Source organism: Nestor notabilis, unplaced genomic scaffold (genome assembly GCF_000696875.1).
Source record: "Nestor notabilis isolate BGI_N333 unplaced genomic scaffold, ASM69687v1 scaffold22683, whole genome shotgun sequence".
Lineage (NCBI taxonomy): Eukaryota > Metazoa > Chordata > Aves > Psittaciformes > Psittacidae > Nestor > Nestor notabilis.
In genome coordinates this window covers 21,471-31,946 of record NW_009921796.1, presented here as the reverse complement: position 1 = coordinate 31,946, position 10,476 = coordinate 21,471, and the positions used below count along the sequence as shown (strand labels likewise).

Genomic DNA, 10,476 nt, shown 5'->3' with positions numbered 1-10,476 from the left:
AGATATAATTAACTATATATCTATATATAGATATATTTAACTATTAGACTATATGATAGGATTTTTAAAGTTACTGTTACAAAATACATTTAATTCAAAATGACCATGATAACATTGAGCAAAGCATTTGTGCAAGGAGCACAATTCCATTCCTGAGCAGAACAGCAGGCAAACGGAATGCTGCAAAACTCAATTCTGTCAGAAAAAAAAATCAATCTTTCTTACTGATTCATACCCAAAACAAGAAATATTTTACTTTCCAATACATCACATTTTATGCATCAAAAGAGACTTTTAAAATCAGCTATAACAACGTATTCTCCAAAAGTATCTAAATTTATAAAACTGGAGCACTAAACTGAAGAGATACAAACCCCCTCCCAAACAGGGCTGCCCCTGTTCAGCACTTCACACCATTTTACAAAGAGTTTTTCGGTGTGGCAATGTTCCCTTTTGTTTCCTTTTCTATTAAAAGAAAAACTACACTGTTTTCTAAAATGACAATAACATACTTCCAGCTGCCTCCAAGATATTATGAGAAAGATTCAAATCTTAAGAATTCCTATGGTGATTTCTTTTTAAGTGTATTTCTTCTGTTCTTCATCTGAAGAGCACATTAGTTTCTCACAGCTAAACTCAAGCTGGTCACAGCCAAGCACTACATGACACAACATAGTCCTGTGCACAAGGACTGAGGTTAACAGCTATCCGGAACTGTACAGTGATCCAGAAAGAATTAGAATGTCTGTTGGAAAAATATTGTGTTCTTACCCTTACTGTAGAGAGCCACTGGTGGTACAATTTGTCACTACCTAGAAAGAATCACAAAATCAAACAAACTGTAACTCTCTACCAAATAGAAAACAAGCCAGAAACATTAGTGTTAGCACTTTGTGGTTCTAGGAGCATAAACAGTACAGCAACAACCAACCAGCCTTTTCTTCTAAGGGAAATACAACAACAACAAATTGAGGAGATATCTACAATTTTTCTTTTACTTGCTAAGAGGCATTTCTGTTTTAGCTGGGTTGTCCTTCAGACATTTGAGAACACTGACTTTAAGACTGCTAAAAGAAATGTGAGGTGGTTCTGGGTAAAGCCAAGGTTTTTCAGTATCCATTGCAAGAACTCTTCTAGTTTTATTTAGCCAAGTGGGAAAGCTGAGGTTTTCTAAGACTGACCAGACTTCATTCAAACTACAATACATTACTCAGAGTTCTCGACGGAGGAAAGAACAAAAATTCAAGATGCTTTGAACTACAGGAATCATTGCAGCATCCACTATTTAGGTAACCACTATGACCCATTACATCACAATGGCCCACAAACAGTAAGTCAAGAAAAGAGTCTGAAATTACATTCAAAACCTGAATTTCTTACCTGCATATTCTCCCATATTTATCTCCTCTTCAAAAACATCACTGAAGCCCTCACCAGAGTTAAGAAGATCCAGACGGCCATCAATGAACTACACCAGTGTTAAAAGAGAGTATACATGAATCAACCATCCCATCCTTTACCTTTTCAGAAAGACTTTATTCTGCATTTGATAGAATAAAATCAACATTTTTACCTGGAAGGGACTCTAGATAGAATGAAAATGCAATCCAAACTGGCAAAACATTTACCACCGCAAAAAGGTATGCTGCTTCACTAAAAAACCAGCATTCATGTCTTTGTCTATGCATGCATGTTTTCAGCTTCCCTGAAGCAGTAATGTCATGTTTAACAGTAATACACTTTCTCTACAAAGTTTACAGTGGATATATTTGGTCTAGGTATGCTCAGATCAAAACTGAGCACAGAGACCTTTAGGGGAAAGCCCACGCACCTCTTAAAATATAGAAAGCTTCATCACCTGAATCTGAGAAAAGGCAGCAAGCAGGAATTAAGGTGCTGCACTATGCGAGTTTTCCTCATTCTGTGGCTGACAGACCAAGGAGTATAGGAACAACCCCCAAAAAACCCAGTTGTATTGTTAAAGAATCTGCTTCTACATTAGAGCAATTAGCTGGTACCTGCTTAAAGAGCTGGAGCTGAATGGCATTCTGAAGGAACTGCCTCATGACAGCAGAACGATGGGACACAAACGTTTCTTCACAAAAAGTGATGGGTTCACCCTGTAGAGTGCAGAGCATTGAAACAGAAAAAGCTTTGTCTGAATCCATCTGAATCCACTGTCCCCTTTTTATCTACTTCCCTTCCAAAATAAATAGATGAATAAATAGACTTTACAAATCATAGAGTAAATTGCAGTTTATTTTCCAGGTTTCAACCATGCGACTGAGAAACAGGTTGAAAAACAGCAAATTGCATCTCAAGATAAAACACGTTTGCTTTATGCACATTTTGCGATGCCGGTGAAGGAACTTTCATCATCCAGAAAGGTAATTTTACTTCATGTCCCCAAAACATGACACAGAGTCCTCTGAATTTTGTATACTGTGCTTCTCTGCCTCAGTAGACCCAGCCAGGTAACCCGCACAAACAGGTCAGGAATGTCTGCTCTGTTCTCTCCCCAGCTCAGATTAGACTCTCATATATTGAATGAGGGAAATTTCCCTTTTTCACAATCTTGTTGGCAAAAGACAGAAATTGTTTTGCAGCTCTACTTTTATCTTATTTTAATGAGTTATGTTAATGCTGAAGTCTGGTGTGCATCTGCCATAAGGGCACAAATTTCCCCCACACTTAAATCTACAAATACTCGATGTAGCAAGCAAATATATTTACTGAATTAAAATCAAGAAAGTAACAAAGAATGATAAAATTTTACTGATGTATAATTAATATAGAGGTTTCTTCATACTCATATTAAAATATATTTGGGCTCTTCATCTGTTGAGTGTTCAAAATCAACATTAGACAGCAAAAAACCTTAAAGCACCTCCTTTAAAATGGTGGTTTCATTCAATTTCTGGAAGCTCTTTATATTAGCAATCTAAGCACAGGATGGGGCTCTTCCAAAGGGGGAAGAAGTCATTCTTTCTGTCACCCCTTCCTTGGGCCAATGTATAACCATGGTTTTCGGAAAAGAAAGCAGGTTTCTTATGCAGCAACTACAGTTTCAGGATAATTAGTTTGAAGGATAATAACAAACTCTCTGATTTACTCGAGCAGTTATTTGCAGAATAAAACAAAATCCCAACAATCTTTCCAGATCTTTCCAGGCAAAAAGTGTAAGTGAGTAACAACTTTATGTTTTTTCTTTTTCTCCCCCTACATCTCACAGTAAAGAATCATAAGTCACTGTTTCAAAGTGACCAAAGAAAAAAGGTTTGGAAAAAGATCTGGCTGGTATGAGCTTGGTAGACAAGACACTCGTGACAGTCTCTGCGACACACTGATCACTGCCACGACAAAGGTTCTGTCTCAAAAATCAAGGTATGTCTGAAAGGTTTTAATGTATTTAAAAGACTAACAGCTGATCCCTCACTCATCTTAGCAAATAGCAGAAAGGGACAGAACTTCTGCATGACATGGAAGTGTCAAAACTTCCATGAGCAAGAGGTAACTTGGCAAATGAGAGTCTCTCTTGAGGTACCAGGAAGGAAAAGTCAGGATACTACAAAGCACTACAATTAGAGGGAGAAAACTTAGGAGATTGCAAATGCATCTGTGTCTACAGAAACTGTAGTGACAGACACTTCCCAAGCAGGACCTGGGCAACAGTACCACACACAACAGCATGTAACATCTACTTGACCAGTATGGAAAAAGCTTTCCCAGCAGTTTCAGCTACTACAACATAACAAATGAAAAATGTTTGTCTGACATAGACAATCTGGAGTGTGAAATGAGCAGGGAAGAATACATGAAGAAAAGTGTAGATTAGTCCATTATCAGAGAAGTTCACCATGGGAAGGTTTAGCTTTTATTTAATCCTCACTTACAAAATCCCAAAATTTCTCCCATGGTCAGAAAAGAGCATGAACCTGGTGGAAAGAACTACACCCTGCCCAAGAAAAGCTTCCTCTACTCCACTGAACACCCAGCACAATGACACCAGCTTCTCCTCTTACCACCAAGCTATGTACCATTCCTATGAACACACACTGCAGTGGGCGGAACCAGTGTTATTGCAGTGTTAACACACTTCCTTCCTTAAAGTACTAATGATTGAGTTTGTTCATTAGGGTGATTAGACCTTTTGACTTCTTAAAAGACAATTCAGGCTCAACTGCTGCTACATGATAGGAAAAACTGTAATCACCAAGGTCAAGCGTGAGCTTTTCAGCTTGGAATGCATTAGTACCTTCCATCCCCCCTGACCTCTAGGAGGGTGAACACACTGTTGCTAACCCCCACCCACAGCTTCATTACAAAAAGACAAGCTGGACAATAAGACCATTTTCTTGACAGATTTAGTTAACTGTAAATTATAAAGCTAATCAGCTCTGCTTTTACTGACAGATGACATTATGCACAAGGGGACATGCTAAGAACTGCAAATACTTTGTGAATGGTCTTGCTCACATGTAAAACAATCATAGTAACTTGTTCTGATAAACCCAGCAACTCCTAAACTTGCTGTTTCCAACAATTAGATTTTAGGCCTTGATTTATCAACACCTTAAATATCTAGTATTCCCCTCTCCAACTATAACAGTATAACAGAGACTAAGATATGGCATTGCAAATGCTCTGAATGTGTGCGCAATATGACTCTGAGGAGGCTGATTTGATCTGCAATATCAGATAATTCACATGTATTTCAAGACTGGATGACAAAATTAGCTTTTAAATACAAACATTGGCACATTTCAAAGACATTTAATCTACAAACTTAACACACAGAAGTAACTTCAAAATATGAGACTAAGATTTAAGATTCCCAGTGCACTGAAAACATAGGTGCCTTTTTTTCATACCTTTGCAAATCTCCCTTTATATGGATACTTTACATTCATATGGCATAATGAAGTTCATCAGGGCAGTGCTGTTATCTCATGACCCCTTAAAAAGCTGAAAAGTTTAAGCCCACACCGGATCTGTTGCCAGCCCTATTTTTAAATCAGATTTCTGTTACATTCTAAAATAATATTTAAAACTACTTAAAGCAGCAAGTGAAAAACAAAAGGAATCTGGGACTTATTTCAAACTGTTCAGGAATTGCATGAAAGCTGCTGTATATTTTAAGAAGCCATAATGCAAAGTGAAAGGTACGTCTGATTTGGACCAGCTACACTGGAAAAAAATTCACCAAGATCCCCCATCTTCCAAGGAAATCACTTTTCCTCAGAAAAAAAAACCCTTTCTTTCAGAAGAGGGCACAGGACCTTGTTCAGACAGCCAGTGTCAGTGTCAGAAGCATCGTATCTGAATTGTCTGACTTGCCATACTCACAGACAGGCCAGGCCAGGGCAGTAACTGTCACAGTGAATGTAAAGGACTGAAGATACATAGGACATAAGACAGTAGAGATTAGAGAAGGGCTTGGAGGGAAGGAAAGAGCCAAACACAAATGATACTTCTGGAAAGACACATAGGTGTCCATGTAACTCATGGAAGTCTGTCTATTCCCACTCCTGCAAGAGATGAGACATTAAGACGATAGAGAGAGGGTTTCAATTAGGTCAACAGTGAGAGTCTCTTGCACAAGCAAAGATTTCACAAAACTTGATTCTAAGAGTAAAAATAAAAAAAAAAAAACAACAAAACCCCCCAACTACCTAAACCTGAAGACTTTTGTTTAGACAGTGCTAAAATTTATGCCGTAAGAGAGATATATAATCTCTTCTGCATTATCATGGTCAGCATGCAGTGCAGAGTAATGAATTTTGTGCTGCTGTATGCATGCCTTTAAACCATGTAGGTGCTCTTTCAAAGCCTCTCTAATAAATACACAAGCCATTAGAGCTGCTCTGTAAACCAGCCACAAAATGAAAAAAGGTGGGTAGAATTTAAAGGTGCAGAACAAGATGACAATCTGACAGTACAAGCTGTAAGCCTGGTGTCAGTATCTATTCAGTAACCCCCAAATACACCACAGACATACAAGAGATTCATATATCACTGGTTTATTACTACCTAGATGTGGCAAATAACCACATCCTTTACTAAAATTGGTAATGGTGCAAATGACAAAGTAAAGCCTGTAGGGATATTCTAGGAATCATCATCCTTAATTCCATCCAGAATTATAATGAAACTAAGAATGAGAATGATCCTCCTGATCTGGATATATATGTCAATGTCAGACACAACAGCAACCAAAGGCAAGCAACTGCTCTGCAGACCTTTCAGGAATTGCGATTACAATGTCAAGGAAAGATTAGCTCATCACAGCTGAAGAAGGATCATCAGTCAGCCAGCAGGATTCCATAAAGAAAATCTGAAATTGGTGACAGACACCTGATAGGACATTGGCTCATTCAGTTTGCAATTGCAACGACAAATAACCTCCCTGTAACTGGTACATACGTTCAGCACAGGAAAGCTCTTTGCATCTGCCTCAGTCATAATGGAATCAAGAAAGCATAGCTCAAATACTCTGCATTAAGCAAATGATACCACGGCTTTATTAGCATTTCAAGATGCTGCTCAGGAACAAAGAAATCATGTGCTCAGAGATGTGACCACACTTCTTCTAAAGAAAACTAAATTAAGACTGTTCAAAAAGGGACTACCAGTTTTGATAAATTATTATTACTAAGTGTAATCTTGAAAAGCATTTAAAAGCCCTGTATTTATCAACGCAGACTGCACTGCCCAAACACTGTCTCATGTAAACGCCCATCTCTATTACCAGTTTCAGACTTTTTTTTCCACATTCCTCACTAAGGTATAAAATCTCTGGTAGGGAGACAAGAAGAGTGAATATCCCTACCATGGTTTTTTAATAGTTACAGTCTCTATACTTTTTATAGGATTTACAGTATCCAACAGTGGGTCACTTCTTGGAATTCTCAACCCTTGCAGCTGCTGGGGAATTGGAATTTCTGACAGCTGTCATTCTTCTGCATGTGATCTATAAGTCCTTTAATAAGTTGTTATAACATCACTGAAGGAGAAATAAAAGGGAGAAAGGTGATTGTGAGTCAGTCAAATCACTGACACCAATTGTAACACTTAATCACATCAACATCCCTTCCAAAATGTCATGCGTCAAAACTGAGCTGCTACCCGTGCTGTGGATGGCAGGTACAGGCACACCCAGCAAGCTGTATTTACCTGCAGAGACACCACCCTTACAACAGCTTGGAGCTTGCTTTCCCAAAACAATCCCTGACAGACAAATCACAGGAGGTGAGAGACACATCCTACAGTGCACAAAGTAACTTACACAACATGCTTCCCAAACTCCTAACCTGGACAGGACTAGATAGTCACAGCACACAACTTTAAACGTGAAATTATAATATCCACATATTCAAACTTCATCACAATCTTTAACACTGTAATTAGAACTCTGTGGCTGGTGCTTCTTTTAGAACCCTAGGAATACATGTATTATTATAATGCAATGCATCATTAAACTGTAATCAATTCTACAACATCTAAAATGCCTTCAGATCAAAAAACTTTATGTGTATTAAAATTACTATGAAACTTTTGTGGGGAAAAAAAGAAAGAATTAAATTTATTTGCGTTAAAACATTGTAAGAAAACCAGCTCAGACACTGACAGATTCAGTGAAAGTCCAACACCACCCCTTTACACATGATTTCTGTCAGTTATACCCAATACCATTACAGGATCTGACAAACTTTGCACAAAACCAACTTCAAATAAACGATGAAACTAACAAAAAACGTCCATCTGGAAAAAAATTTACGTCACATAGCAAGTGTTTTGCTTCTTTTAAATCTAAACCCTTTTAGATTATTAGGATACTTGGCATTCTCATGTTAGAACAAATGAATACTACATACTCGTACTCACAAATAACAAAACTACTTTACAGTAACAAAGCAAACCACCTTTCAGAGTGTTCATATGGCTAATTCAAGCCACTGTCTGCCCTGACATTCCAATCACCTACACCAGCGAGCCTTTTCTAACCCTAAGCCTCATGTCTCTGGAACTCAAGCCACAAATCTGGAAGACAAAGTGCAAAGAAGCCAGCAAGAACAGAGGTTTCCCTCCACCCCCACCCCCCCAGCCAGCATTTGGGGAGGGGGGGGAGAGAAAAAATATCACCATTTCACAGATCAAGAATAGAGGCACGAAAATAATAAGTAACTTGTACACGGTCACAAAAGTCTCTGGCAGAGCCAGGGAAAAGAACCGAAATTTCTTTAATCCCTGTTCAGTACCTTAAATAGGAGGCTATTCTTCCTCTTCCTACTTGATATTGTGTCAATGCATGAGTGTAGGTGTTGAAAGACTAACAAAAGAAAAGTAATAGTATGGTATTATGAGCTGAGAAACCTAATCTTTATCAGATACAGCAAATCTCTATGATGCTGCCTGCACTAGGAACTCTCTCTTTGTCCTGAATATGCTTTAAATTACTGGTATAATGTGTACTGTATATTGTTCCACTCTTATATTTATTCCACAAAAACCCCTGTGGCCTGCATGCGATTTTATCATTAGCTGGCAAGGTAATTTCAGGGCCTAGTTCTGCAATCATTCCATGAGCAATACTCCCATTGAAGCTGGTATGTTCTGCATGCAAAGCAGCTACCAATTCAGGCTCCCTATAATAAAAAAGCCTTTTCCTACTTTAGCTATTGTAGAATGTTAGTGACAATACAAAAAAGGAGAAAAAATTACAGTGCAATTCTTTATACAAGTTATTTTATACTATGACAAAATACAGAAGTGTGCTTGGAAACACAATCTACACAAAGTATTTCCTATCAGATAAATGACTATTATAAGATAAAGCTTTTTCTTCTTGTTTCATTTATTAAAACTCAGGAGAATACAATTCATTTTTTTAAAATACGGAAAAAAAAATAACTCTAGCAATGATAAATGATTGGCCAAGATTTAGAAATGACCAACAGGCCTAAAGGTCACAAATGTCAGTATTTTGCTTTGGTTTGATTTCTTAGATGCACGCAAAAAGCCAAAACTCACCCAAATCAATGAAGCTTCCAGGATTCACCCAAGTAAATATGTTGAAAATATGGGTTTGTGCAAGCACATTGAATAAACCAGTTGTTTTCAAAATCTAAATATTTTAATATTTAGGTGTTAATACAGGCGTGGAAAGAGAATAAACTTATTTTTAGCTTCACTAAAGACATGTGAGAAAAGCTTTAGTCATAAACGTAGGTCATTAAACCCCCATCTCTGTAAATAAAACGGATATAATGGAATTAAACTTTAAGTTTTCACAGTTAGAGACATCCAGTCTCTGGCAGATACACTAATGCACAAGATACAAGATAACATGATATGCAATGCTACCTCCATATAGTATCTGTAAAGTAAATGCTATTACTATAATAGAACTCACTGAGGTTGGATTTGTCATCATGTTATGCCACTTGGCAATTTGGTGTGGAAGCCTCAAGGAGTGTCATAAACAAATCCAGCCAGAAAAAGTCACTTTAGAGAAAGCATTTATCATGTCACCTTAGAGATGTAATCCAAGGCACTGGATTAGGGACACTGGAAAAAAGTTCCATTCCTTTCCATCTGAGTCATGTAACAGTCTCTGGGGAGGCCTAAGTGGTCAAGGATTAATATATAAATGCATATGCACATCTGCTTGCTATGGTTATCACAGATGTGAGATTATAAATCAGTAACATATATCATTAAACACAACAGCATCCACTCCTGGGAACAACTGGAACTTGCCACACCGAAGACACTTGACTCTACACTGCTCATACAGAGCTTTAGTATATTGTATGTATGCACAAGCAGCTTCTGGGAAACAACTAAGAAATCAAGTCCACAACCGCTCAGGATGCTTCTCCTCATAGGTGGAAAAAAGCATAGTAAAGCATTTCCCTTTTAAAATAAATGAGAAGTCTTCATTCTCCTTCCACCATGTATTCAGTCTCAGGAAGAGACTCAGATTTTACCACTTGAGGAGGCAAGACACAGAGAAAGCCACATTAGTATAACCACAAAACCTGTGCTACTTTTCCATTACTTTTCACAGAGCAACTCGATCACTGGCACTAAGGAAGCTGTTTGCTCCACCTCACAACAGGTAGAGGATCCTGCCATATTAGATAGTATTAGTTTTTTTAAGTCAGATTTGATTTTACTTATCCCAGGCTCTTGTCTACATCTCACTTCTTGCAATTTTTATTCAAACCCTAAAAAAAAAAAAATAATAAAACGAAACAAGAGAAAGAAATCCCACCTCTGAGGCTGAGAACGCTGTGTATTGCAAGACACATAATCTGCCTCAGCCCCCCAGTTCCTTCCTGGTATATTCACAAAAAGAAAGCTGCATCCAGTGTTAGGATGATACAAAAAACCCCAGATTCTTCCTTTCACCACTTCCCCCACAGGTTTTGCTCAATCCATGATGAAGCAACCAAAGGGAATTTGCTCTGCATT

General features: G+C 37.9%; 1 long non-coding RNA gene across 1 annotated transcript in view; it reads right to left on the bottom strand.

Annotated features, from left to right (window-relative positions):
* Positions 1 to 771: 771 nt before the first annotated feature.
* The window catches only part of LOC104403240, a 30,225-nt gene continuing 20,520 nt past the window's right edge, over positions 772 to 10,476 (bottom strand). The window contains exons 2-4 of the long non-coding RNA XR_719898.1: positions 2,019 to 2,120; positions 1,381 to 1,468; positions 772 to 812 (exon numbers count right to left, since the gene is read on the bottom strand). This is a non-coding gene — a long non-coding RNA (uncharacterized LOC104403240). The remainder of the gene's footprint in view (positions 813 to 1,380; positions 1,469 to 2,018; positions 2,121 to 10,476) is intronic.